Genomic DNA, 13,102 nt, shown 5'->3' with positions numbered 1-13,102 from the left:
GATAAAATGATGTGTGTCTGTAACCCGCAGCTTTCAGTTGTCAGCATTAATAAAGTGGCATTCATCCTGGTTACTGTAGTTGTCTTTGACAGGTGAAACATTGCTTTGCCACTTCACTAAACATGCTTCTGATGAGGAGGAACTACACACATAAAATAGGTCAACTGCTGAAACACAGATTAACTGGCTTTGATTCCATGCCTATTGGTGTATTTTAGGATTAAAGTGAAACAAAATTATATAGAGATGAAAAATATAATATTGAATTTAATGAAAAATTTAATCAATGGGATTACTGCAAAATTTAAAATGCACTGGTGACTAAAGTTTCAGGGAGACAAGTTAGGGCTTGAAAAGTCTCTGTTAATCAGAATCTGACTGGAGTTTGAACAATAAATGTTTCTCTCAGCAAAACTTAACATTTGACAATTTATAAGAGAGAATGGAATGGGCTATGTGTTCATGATGTCCTGTTGTCACCATTGACTACATTATGCAACCAACAGAGTTGACCTCACCTGAGTTGTGGGATTAAGACATTTAATTAAATTTAATTTACTTGCTGTACACATTGATTTAGATGCGTGTGATATCCAGAAACTGTTGGCAGTAAAATTCAGCTTTGAACTACTGGCAGTTTTGGTGCGATAGCGTCAGTTTGTAGAAAATGGCTGCCATGCCATTTCCACCCTCTTTCAGTGTCACATGTGCTGAGCACCACGTTGATGAGGGCATTATCGCTGACATTAAGTGTATGCATTGGAATTATGCAGAGTTGGCAGATCGCAATGTCAGTTGACATCTAATGCTGATGTTGCCACTTTAGACTTTAGTTAATGCCCTTTCCAAATCACAAACTTACACTGAGTAGTGCAAGGGCACCCCCAACAGTGCTTTTAAAAGAGATCATTAACAACTTGTCACTAAGTCCTGTATCATTTTCTATCAGCTCCTGCTGAGTTTGTGGAGGTGCTAAGTGTTTGGGGGAGTTGAAGGCAATTGGTAAAAGAGATGTAGAAGACATGTAAAAGCATTATTTGCTACTTCAAGAACTCTTGAGTCTACCTTGCACTGCGGCATCAGAGGCAGATGGGGCAGAGGCAGTAAATGAGACAGGCTGCTTGCTGAGAAAGGAGAAGGAAGTGATGATGAGTTCACAACAGTTAACCATCTATCTTCTTCCAGTAGCACTTCTCCTGCTTCCACTTTCATTCATGAGTGGTTGTTTGCGATTCATCAAAGAGTTGGTCACAGATCTATGCCTCTTCTTGAACCAGCCCTGCAGCCTCAGTGCAAGACAATGATGGCTCTAATATGACGGTGACCATTGCTCTGAATATTTTATACACTTAACTGGTTAGCACTGCTGCCTTGCAGCACCAGGGACCCGGGTTCAATTCTGGCATCGGGTCAATGTCAGTGTGCAGTTTGCACATTCTCCCCATGTCTGTGTGGGTTTCCTCTGGGTCCTCCAGTTTCTTGCCACACTCCAAAGATGTACTAGTTATGTTGATTGGCCATGCTAAATTGTAACTTAGTGTTTGAGGGGTTAGCAAGGTAAATACATGGGGTTATTGGGATAAGGTCTGGGTGGGATTGTAATTGATGCAGGCTCAATGGGCCGAGTGGCCTCTTTGTGCACATTAGGGATTCTATGAAATGGGAACAAAGACAACATATTGTGGTTCATCATCCATTGCTGCATTTGGGGGGTGATAGAGGCTGCCCGGAGAGGGAACTTTGTTATCTTTTCTGTTCGCACTGAGATATACCAGTGGTGCAGAGTGCCATTGACTGCACACATGTGACTTTGCAGACGTTAAATTTCAATGGTAAAGGTGCACTGAAACCACAAAAGACTCTCAGATAATACTCAACTAATCACAATCTAAGTTCCTTACTGATTGTCTTGGGATGATTTGCCTGTCTAGGTGCTAACCTTATGGCTGCAGTATGGTTAGTGGATGCTGCTGACTTTCAGTACAGGAAGGTGCATGAGGATTTGCAGGATTTCCCTGTGCAGTTCTGGATCAAGAAGGCCCTATTTTAGACCATACCGTCAGATGTAGCAATCTAGGCTGGCTGACTGACAAGAAACAGAAGAGGCACTGGTGGAATGGCAGTGGTAGGAGCAACAAATGCTGTCACTTAGAGAGGACAGTAGGTTTATCCTCCATGGCATTACTGCCATTCCTCCAGGCTGTGCTCAGATATGAGAGCAAGCTGTTAGAAGACAAATTGCTGAATTGTTGTGAAGCCCTGAAAGATCCATTGAGCATTAGTATTGGCACCCATGATGGCAGCAGCCTGAGCTTTTATGACACCAAGCTGGGCTTGCTTAGCGCCAATCTAGCCTTACATGGCAACAAGTTGAGATTTTCTGACATCAACCTGATCTTGTAATGTGGCATTTAGATGATGGGTGGTTTTGGTTTGTCCTGTAATGGAAGCAGAGATATAGGTAATCAGATACTGCATGATGGAGAGGTCTGCAAATACAGTCCTGGGGCTTGGCAACCACTCCTACAATGGAAAGGAGAAGCTCCAAGCTTTGTGCAAAAGTCTGACTTATGTTACAGTTGGATTTCTCCATTCCACAGTGACAGCAGGCTGTTAGCAGACACTGCACCAAACATTTCAGTATGCACGCTCGTCAACCTTTTCCTATGCACCACCCCAGTGAAGTCCTCATCAGAGTCCCGGGCAGCAGAATTCTTGTACCATTTCACTCTGTGGGGAGCTGCCACCCACATGATCCTATCCCCTGGACTGCTGTCTAAAGTTCACACTGTGCTACTATCTGAGCTGGTGGCTGTCAGTTCAAGTGATGGTGTTTCTTTTTCCTCATTCAATTTTCCCTCTACGCCATCAGCTTCAGTAGTACTGCTGGCCTAAGAGCAGTTCTATGGAATTTGAAAGCATAAAATCAGGGGGTAGGATTGTGATGAGGTAATAGTGGGAATAAAAGAGGTGGATAGTTACACTGTCTGCAGCTTGTACATTATAACAGATTGCAGGAGGAGGGTGAAGTGGCTTTTAACAAGGTGCATTCAACAAGAACTTAACAATTTATTTGATGGTTTCAGCCATGCTGCTAGCAACAGCCTCAGTTATAGGGTCATAAAGTCATTACTGCACAGAAGGAGAACTTCTGGATCATCAAGCTCATGCTGGCTTTCTGTAGAGCAATTTAACCAGTCTTGCTCTCTCAGTCTATCCCTACAGCATTCCAAGCTTCTTTCCCTCAAATGCCTATCCAATTTCTGATTGAAATTGTTCATCAGTTCTGCTTCTATTATCCTCATAGGCAGCAAATTCCACCTTAAATCCATATAACAAGGTGAGAGCCACTCCACTTATTTCCAACATTGTCTCCCCCATGAGGGCAAATACATGCAGCCCTTCCTACACCCCCTGCCAGATAGCTGTCATTGCAACCTTTTATGGACCACCTTGCCCTGTAAAAAGAGAGGGAAGGGTGTCAATGCATGGGGCATAATGTGGTTGGATAATACGGCTGCTACAGTTGAATAGCTGTAAACCAGCCCTTCCTCTGGCTGATTGCACAATTTCTGTAACTTCTATCTGGTCTACCACTCTTCTTTAAGCAGTTCCAGCCTCTCTTATAGTCAGGATGCGTCTCAGCTTTTTCTGATCCAGGACAACCTCCACAAGCTCTTGGTATGATTCGGTTAGAATTCATTAATTTTTTATTTAAAATAGTCAAAGTTTGAGATCCAAGATACCTGCTAAGAGAACAATACCACAAGATTCATAAGAACATAAGAACATAAGAAATAGGAGCAGGAGTAGGCCATCTAGCCCTTTGAGCCTGCCCCGCCATTCAATAAGATCATGGCTGATCTGTTGTGGCTCAGTTCCACTTTCCCGCCCTCTCCCCATAACCCTTAATCCCCTCTCTTATCAAGAACCCATCAACCCGCTTCTTAAAAATATTTAGCGAGGCAGCCTCCACCACTTCAACGGGCAGAGAATTCCAGAGATTCACCACCCTTTGAGTGAAGAAGTTCCTCCTCAACTCCGTTCTAAACCGCCTCCCCTTTATCTTGAGGCTGTGCCCCCTAGTCCTACTGTCTTTTTTGAGCGGGAAGAGTCTCTCCACCTCTATCCTATCCATCCCATTCATCATCTTATACGTCTCAATGAGATCTCCCCTCATTCTTCTAAACTCTAACGAGTACAAGCCTAGTTTATTCAGCCTCTCCTCATAGCTCAATCCCCTCAACTCCGGTATCAGCCTAGTAAACCTCCTCTGCACTCCCTCCAGGGCCAAAATATCCTTGCGCAGGTGCGGCGCCCAAAACTGCACACAGTACTCCATGGTTTTTAGGTTGCTATATGAGATCAGAACGATAAAACAAATTATAATATCTATCTTATGTTCCAACAGTGTTAATATGAGCTATACACGAATTAAGAAGCAAACGAGTGTCTAACACAGATAAGATCAAGACACAACCAATGGATTACTCAGCAACCCATCTAAACGTCAGTAAATACTGAGTCAGTCAATCTCTTTGAAACAACTCTATCTTTTCGATGAGAGATTCCAGTTTTCGTCTTGGAATTCTAAAATAGAATCATAGAATCCCTACAGTGCAGGGATTTTCAGAGGCCATTTGGCCTGCTGAGTCTGCATTGACTCTCTGAAAAAGTTTTCCACCCAGATCCTCCCCCCTGCCCTATTTCCGTAATCCCATGCATTTTCCAGGCTCCAAAGGTTCTTCTGATTTGATCTTCTCCAACAATGGTCCACCCTGCAGAATTTCAAACACATCTGCCAAAAATCCATTTCCCTGGATTCCTGAGTTTTCACCCCAGCACCAATTCACAAGGACAATTTTAGATCTTTGACTGTGATGAGGAGAACTCCACTGACTAAACCAGTTCCTTTGCCTTAACAACTTGCAGTATGGAATAACCAATCTTCTGCAATTCCCATTCATTACAATTAGCAGGCATCATGAAGTTTACCTTCTGCCTGCATCTCTGGAATGTGTGCAAGGTAATTGTGCATTGCAATACCAATGCGTGATTTTGGGAGTTACCCAATTAACAACGCTCCCACCCCTTATTTTGTTTAAAAGCTTCCAGTTACTTAAATGTAAATGATTGTGTCTAGTGAAGTCAGAACAAATACAATATATGGTGAAAGAATTGACAACTCAAAGCATAAGAAAGGAAATCCAATGTGCAAACACAAATTTAGAATCAGTGGGCGAACTGTACTCTTTGATAGTTGGAGGAGTGAATATTCCGCTGCAAGGAGCAGATGCAAAGAAGTTTCCCCTGTTTTGCACTCAGGGCATCCTCCCTGTGAGACAGCAGTGCACTATGCCTGACCACCAGCTCTTGCTAGACTTACTGCAGAGGGAGACCAGAAATTAAATGAAGGCAGGGAAGACTGATTCATACCTAACATCTAAAGACAGAAATATCCATGCTTTTCAGTCCTCACTTTGCTATCTTGAATGGAGAATTGCCCCCTCAATTTGGAGGCAACTTATGCGTTGTCTGTCCAATTAGGGCCATCAATCTGGCATGTAGAATGAAACCCCATTATATCACAAAGATAAAGGCAAAATTCTGTTGATGCTGGAATCTGAAACAAACAGAAAATGATGGAAAAACTCAGCAGATCTGACAGCATCTGTGGAGACAGAATAGAGCCAATGTCATCCAAACACAAAACGTTGGCCCTATTCCATCATTTTCTGTTTTTGTCCCATCCCATCGCAATGTGGTGAACCACTTAGGATCAAAGGAACGACACTAGGCCTGGATTTTTAATATGGCAGGTTTCCAGCCCTGCCATTCCAAGATGGGAAAGACATTCTCACCAATGCTCCCTGCAGCTATTTAACACTCCCAGCAAGCATTAACTGGCTGCGGGGGGTGGGGGGGGGGGGGGGTGGGGGGGGGTGTGTTGGGTGCATGGTCAATAATGGGCCACTGAAGGGCCTCAAGTGGAACAAGGCTGGATGGCACAAGTCACAATGTGAAATTGCTGGGAGGCCAAGGTGGGTGGGAATCCACTGGGATGCCCATCCATAATATTTTACACTCATCCCTGTCTACAAACCCACTGATAAGAGAATGTAGAATTCCTGCCATTATTTCAAAAATAATACAAAATGCCAAAGTAAACAATCCATAATGGCTGAACCATCTGTGAATCATTCCAACCAATGTTCTAAATACCTCGGGCGTCTCTGCAACAACCTGAATCTGACCTCTTTTATAATTAAACAAAATAATTAAAACAAATAGTCTGCAAGCTTGAGTTCAAATCAAGCCATTGCACTAGCAAATTTAAATTCAGTTAACAATTCTGGAATAAAAGAATAATCTCAGTAAAGGCAACCATAAAACTACTGCATTATCATAAAAACCTACTTGTACATTCATGCACTTTATGGAAAAAGAAACCTCCCTTGCCTGGTCTGGCTAGCGTGTGACTCTAGATTCATAGGAACATGATTGACTCTTAATTATCTTCTGAAATAGCCTCAAAAGTCATTAATTTCATCAAAATTACGATGAGAAATTGTAATAAGAATTGAACTGGATAGACCACCTGATTTTGAGTTTGGCGCCAAATTCAGATACGACAAAGACACACTCATCCCATTCAATACTGCAGTGTCTTCCTCACTAACACATGAGGAAAGCCCACTACAGATTAACCTGACTGTACCTTGACATAGTCATGTCTACAGAATTACATCTTTCAGATAAGAGCACAGACTTGGAGTGGTATGGTGGCACAATGGTTAGCACTGCTGCCTCACAGTTACAAGGAACCTGGGTTTGATTTCCGGCTTGGAAACTGTGTGGAGTTTGCACTTTCTCCCTGTGTCTTTGTGGGTTTCCTCCAGGTGCTGCGATTTCTTCCCACAGTCCAAAGATGTGTAGGTTAGGTGCATCGGTCTTGCTAAATTCTCCCTCAATGTACCCGAATAGTGCCGGAGTGTGGTGACTAGGGGATTTTCACAGTAACTTCATTGCAATGTGAATATAAGCCTGATTGTGACCAATAAAATAAACTTCAACTTTTAAACTTTAAGACTCATCACCATTCCTGGCTATATCCTTTCTGACAGATGATACAGACTCACCAGAAGCGTAGAAGAGGTATGCAGAGATGATACATAAGCTTCTATTAATGTAACGAGTTTTTGTAACAGGACCATGTAACAAAGCTTTAAAATAACTTTTCACATGCTTAGAGCCTCTTGCTTCAGTTTAGTTTTTTTCTTCTAAGTGAGCACAGCTAGGCTTAATCATTCTTAAGCTGTGAGTCATCTAATTCTAATACCCATCTAACCCATACCTGGCTGAGATTTCCACTACCCCCGTGGCCACAAGTGAGATCTCCTAGTCCTGCTGAAGACAAAGGCGTATAGATCCACAAATTGTGTTGCTTTCACATCTATCGGTTGCTACATCATTGCTACAGCTCTCACCTTGTAGGTTCTCATAGAATCCTTACAATGCAGAAGGAGGCCATTCAGCCCATTGAGTCTGTACGGACAATGATCTGACAATGTTGAAGCCGTTTTGCTGTCAGTAAATGACATGTGTACTTGACTTCAGGTATCTTCAATTGCAATTTCTTTCTCATTCAGCTTTTGCAAGTTCCCTCCAGCAGTGTATTAAATCTGACCATGCTCAGCTATGGTTTTTCCATTCTGTCTCCACATCCATTAATGAATAGATCATTCACAATGGCTTCCACTCCAGGAGATTATTGTTGTTGGTTGTTGTAGAGAAATCATGAGAATTCTTCCCAATGGAATTACAAATATTCAGAGAAGTTATTTGTTGTGCTTATACAAGTGTTCAGACATGGGTTGAGTACTGCAAAAGCTACCTGCAAATGTATATTAAATAGGGGAGCAGCACTGGTATCTCTGCATTTGCCACAGGGTAGCATCAATTTCAGGACACTTGCTAAAAGTGGGCTGCATTGCCAGGAAATCCACTGCCGGAAAACTCACTCGTGGGACTGAAAAATCCCAGCAAATTTCAAACCTCTAGTTCTCTGATTCTTGCAGCAAACCCCTAAACCTATGTTTACTTCTAGGTTTCATATGATCAACATTGAATCTTTATGACAATGACCTAGGTCATTACTGGGTTTCTCACAAATCTATATCTGGGTTTCTTACATTCATCTCCAAACCTTGTGTTTGGATTGGCACAACTATTAACTCCCAACTTTCTCCCAGCAAGAACCCCACATTTCCCCCACTTTTAGCAAGTCTCCTGAGATTGATGCTACCCTGTGGCAAATGCAGAGATACCAGATCTGCTCCCCTATTTAATGTACCTTTGCAAATAGCTTTTGCAGTATTCAACCCATGTCTGAGCACTTATATAAGCATTATAAATAACTTTTCACAAATACTTGTAATTACTGGCCAATGGGAAGATTACTCATGATTTCTCTACAACAACCGATAATAATCTCCTGGAGTGAAAGCCATATTGAACGATCTACTCATTAATGGATGTGGAGACAGAATGAAAGAAACCATAACTGACCGTGATCAGAATTTAATATGACTGCTGGAGGGAGCTTGTCAAAAGCTGAATGAGAAAGGAATTGCAATTGAAGATGCCTAAAGTCAAGTACACGTGTCATTTACTGACAGCAAAACATCTTCAACATTATCGGATCATTGTTGGTGCAGACTCAATAGGTCAAATGGCCTCCTTCTGCATTGTAGGGATTCTATGAGATCCTGACAAGGTGAGAGCTGAGGCAGCGATGTAGCAACAGCTAGATGAGAAAGCAGCGCAATGATTTGTGGATTCATGAACTATTTAACAAAATGTTTGCCTGATTTGTAATCAGAATGTGAACCATTTTTTAGGATCACGGTCAAGGATGTGCAGTGGTCTTGGAGGCACAGAACAAGAAGCAGCATTCACCAAAATCAAACACCTAGCAACGAAAAACGCCAGTGCTGAAGAACTGTTATGTCAATGATGATGTCATCTTGCCCAAGACAGGTTTTGGAACAACCCTAATGCAGCATGGACAATCAGTTGCATTTGCATCTAGGACCTTAACGCAAACTGACCGATGCTACATTCAGATTGAGAAAGCGTGCCTGGTTATTGCTTGTGCTTATGAACATTTTCATCAATACCTGCTCAGGAGAGGCAAAGTAACAGCGGACGCTGATCACAGGCCACTTCAAAGCATTTTTCACAACTGCTCCTCTGCTCCAAAGAATGTTATTTTGTTTACAAAGATATCATCTGGATGTGACATTCTGGCAAGGGAAACAGATGTACATTGCTGACATGCTGTCAAAAGCAGCACTCCCTATGAAGAAAGTTGAGAATGCAACAAAGTCATGTGAAATCTTCCAGATTGAATGTGAGCAGCAACTTGACATGAACTGGAAGTCATCAATCCAGCAGAGACATCAGGGGTGATTTTCAGCCCGCTATGTGGGTAGAAAATCCGGAGAGAATTGGGGCAGGTGATTCTCTCCAGAATAATTGCATTTCCTGATTTTCCATGCCCATTGCCAGTGACGTCGCAAGGTGAAGTCATATAAAGATAACATAAGAACATAAAAACTAGGAGCAGGAATAGGCCATCTGGCCCCTCCAGCCTGCTCCGCCATTCAATATCATGGCTGATCTTTTTCTGGACTCATCTCCACCTATCCACCTGCTCACCATAACCCTTAATTCCTTTACTGTTCAAAAATTTATCTATCCTTGCCTTAAAAACATTTAATGAAGCAGCCTCAACTGCTTCGCTGGGCAGGGAATTCCACAGATTCACAACCCTTTGTGTGAAGAAGTCCTCAGCTCAGTCCTAAATCTGTTTCCCCTCATTTTGAGGCCATGCCCACTAATTCTAGTTTCACCTGCCAGTGGAAACAACTTCCCTGCTTCTATCTTATCTATTCCCTTCATAATCTTATATGTTTCTATAAGATTTCCCCTCATTCTTCTGAATTCCAATGAGAAGAGCCCCAGTCTACTCAATCTCTCCTCATAAGCCAACCCTCTCAACTCCAGAATCAACCTAGTGAATCTCCTCTGCATCCGCTCCATTGCCTGTATATCCTTTCTCAAATAAGGAGACCAAAACTGTACACAGTACTCCAGTGTGGCCTCACCAGTACCTTATACAGCTGCAACGTAATCTCCCTGTTTTAAACTCCATCCCTCTGGCAATGAAGGACAAAATTCCATTTGCCTTCTTAATTACCTGCTGCACCTGCAAACCAACTCCTTGAGATTCCTGCACAAGGACACTCAGGTCCCACTGTATAGCAGCATGTTGCAATTTACCATTTAAATAATACTCCATTTTGCTGTTATCCCTACCAAAATGGATGACCTCACATTTACCAACATTGTACTCCATCTGCCAGACTCTCGTGCACTCACTTAGATTATCTATATCCCTTTGCAGACTTTCAGCGTCCTCAGCACACTTTGCTCTTCCACCCAATTTAGTTTCATCTGCGAATGTTGACACACTACACTTAGAACATAGAACACAACAGCGCAGTACAGGCCCTTCAGCCCTCGATGTTGTGCCGACCAGTGGAACCAATCTAATGACCCTCTAACCTAAACTATTCCAGTGTTATCCATATGCCTATCCACCGACCATTTGAACGCCCTTAAAGTTGGCGAGTCCACAACTGCTGCAGGCAGGGCATTCCACGCCCTTACTACCTTCTGAGTAAACAGCCTACCTCTGACATCCGTCCTATAATTACCACCCCTTGATTTAAAGCTGTGTCCCCTCGTGTTAGCCATCACCATCTGAGGAAAAAGGCTCTCACTGTCCACCCTATCCAATCCTCTGATCATCTTGTATACCTCAATTAGGTCACCTCGTAACCTTCTTCTCGCTAATGAAAATAACCTCAAGTCCCTCAGCCTTTCCTCATAAGACCTTCCCGCCATACCAGGCAACATCCTGGTAAACCTCCTCTGCACCCTTTCCAATGCCTCCACACTTGGTCCCCAACTCCAAATCATCTACGTAAATCGTAAACAATTACAGTACCAACACTGATCCCTGAGGCACACCACTTGTCACTGATCGCCAAACACCCATTTACCTCCACTCTTTGCTTTCTGTTAGTTAACCAATCCTCTATGTTAATACATTACCCCGTAACAGTGTGCACCTTTATCTCATGTAGCAGTCTTTCGTGTGGCACCTTGTCAAATGCCTCCTGGAAATCCAGATACACCACATCCATAGGTTCCCCATTGTCCACTGCACATGTAATGTCCTCAAAGAATTCCACCAAATTAGTCAAACGTGACCTGCCCTTTATGAACCCATGCTGTGTCTTACCAATGGGACAATTTATATCCAGATGTCTCGCTATTTCTTCCTTGATGATCGACTCAAGCATTTTCCTACTACTGAAGTTAAGCTAATGGGCCTATGGTTACCTGCTTTTTGTCTTCCTCCTTTTTTAAACAGTGGTGTTACATTTGCTGTTTTCTAATCTGCAGGAACTACCCCAGAGTCCAGTGAATTTTGGTAAATTTCTACTAGTGCATTTGCTATTTCCCCCGCCATTTCTTTTAGTACCCTGGGATGCGTTCCATCAGACTAGGAGACATATCTACCTTTAGCCCCATTAACTTGCCCAACACTACCTCTTTCGTGATAATGATAGTTTTAAGTCCTCACCTGCCATAGCCTTCCTCTTATCAATTTTTGGCTTGTTATTTGTGTCTTCCATTGTGAAGACTGACACAAAATACCTGTTCAATGCCTCAGCCATTTTCTCATTTCCTGTTATTACATCCTCCTTCTTGTCCTCTAAAAGGACCAATGTTTACTTTAGCCACTCTTTTTCATTTTACATATTTGTAGAAACTTTTGCTATGTTATTTTTATTCTGAGCTAGTTTACTCTCATAATCCATCTTACCTTTCTTTATAGTTTTTTTCATGGCTTTCTGCTGGCCTTTAAAGATTTCCCAATCCTGTAGGTTCCCACTAATCTTTGCCACTTTGTATGCATTTTCTTTCAATTTGATGCCCTCCTTTATTTCCTTAGATAGCCATGGCTGATTATCTCTTTCTACAGTCCTTCCTTATCACTGGTATATATTTTTGCTGAGCACTGAAAAATCACTTTGAAAATCCTTCACTGTTCTTCAGTTGTCCCACCATAAAGTTTTGGCTCCCAGTCTACCTTAGCCAACTCCTCTCTCATCCCTTTATAGTCTCCTTTGTTTAAGCACAAGATTGGTATTGGATTTTACTTTCTCACGCTCCATCTGTATTTTAAATTCAAACATACTTTGATCACTTCTTCCAAGAGGATCCCTAACTGCAAGATCATTAATTATTCCCGTCTCATTACACAGGACCCGGTCTAGAATAACTTGCTCCGTCGTCGGTTCCATTACATACTGTTCAAGGAAGCTATCGCGGATACATTCTATGAACTATTCCTCAAGGCTACCTTGACCAATTGATATGTAGGTTAAATCCTCCACGATAATTGCTGCACCATTTTTACATGCATCAGTTATTTCTTGTCCCACCTTGATGTCATAATTTGGTGGCATATAGATTACACCTATCAGTGACTTTTTCTCCTTACTATTTCTAATTTCCACCCAAATGGATTCAACCTTTTTTCCATAGAACCTGTATCATCTCTCGCTACCACCCTGATATCATCCTTAAATATCAGAGCCACACCACCTCCCTTACCTTCCTGTCGGTCCCTCCAAACAGTTTGATACCCCTGGATATTCAATTCCCAGTCATGACCATCCTGCAACCACGTTGGCAAGGTTTGCAACAACTCAGACTGAAAACTAGTGTGTAGCCAGGGAACTGTCTGGGCTTATCCCTCTCGATATGGATATGCCAGTGTTGGACTGGGGTAAACACAGTAAAAAGTCTGACAACACCAGGTTTCAGTCCAACCAATTTATTTGATAGTAAACTCACTAGCTTTCGAGGTTTCCCTCTTCTTCAGGTGAATGGAGAGTTCTGGCCTCAGACAGAGCGTGTAAAGCACAGACAGTCTGTGCTTTATATGCTCTGTCTGAGGCCA

The sequence above is a fragment of the Carcharhinus amblyrhynchos genome, chromosome 10 (genome assembly GCF_965287045.1).
Source record: "Carcharhinus amblyrhynchos chromosome 10, sCarAmb.v2.hapA, whole genome shotgun sequence".
Taxonomy (NCBI): Eukaryota; Metazoa; Chordata; class Chondrichthyes; order Carcharhiniformes; family Carcharhinidae; genus Carcharhinus; species Carcharhinus amblyrhynchos.
The sequence above is the reverse complement of the archived record's forward strand: the minus strand, read 5'-3'. Positions refer to the sequence as shown.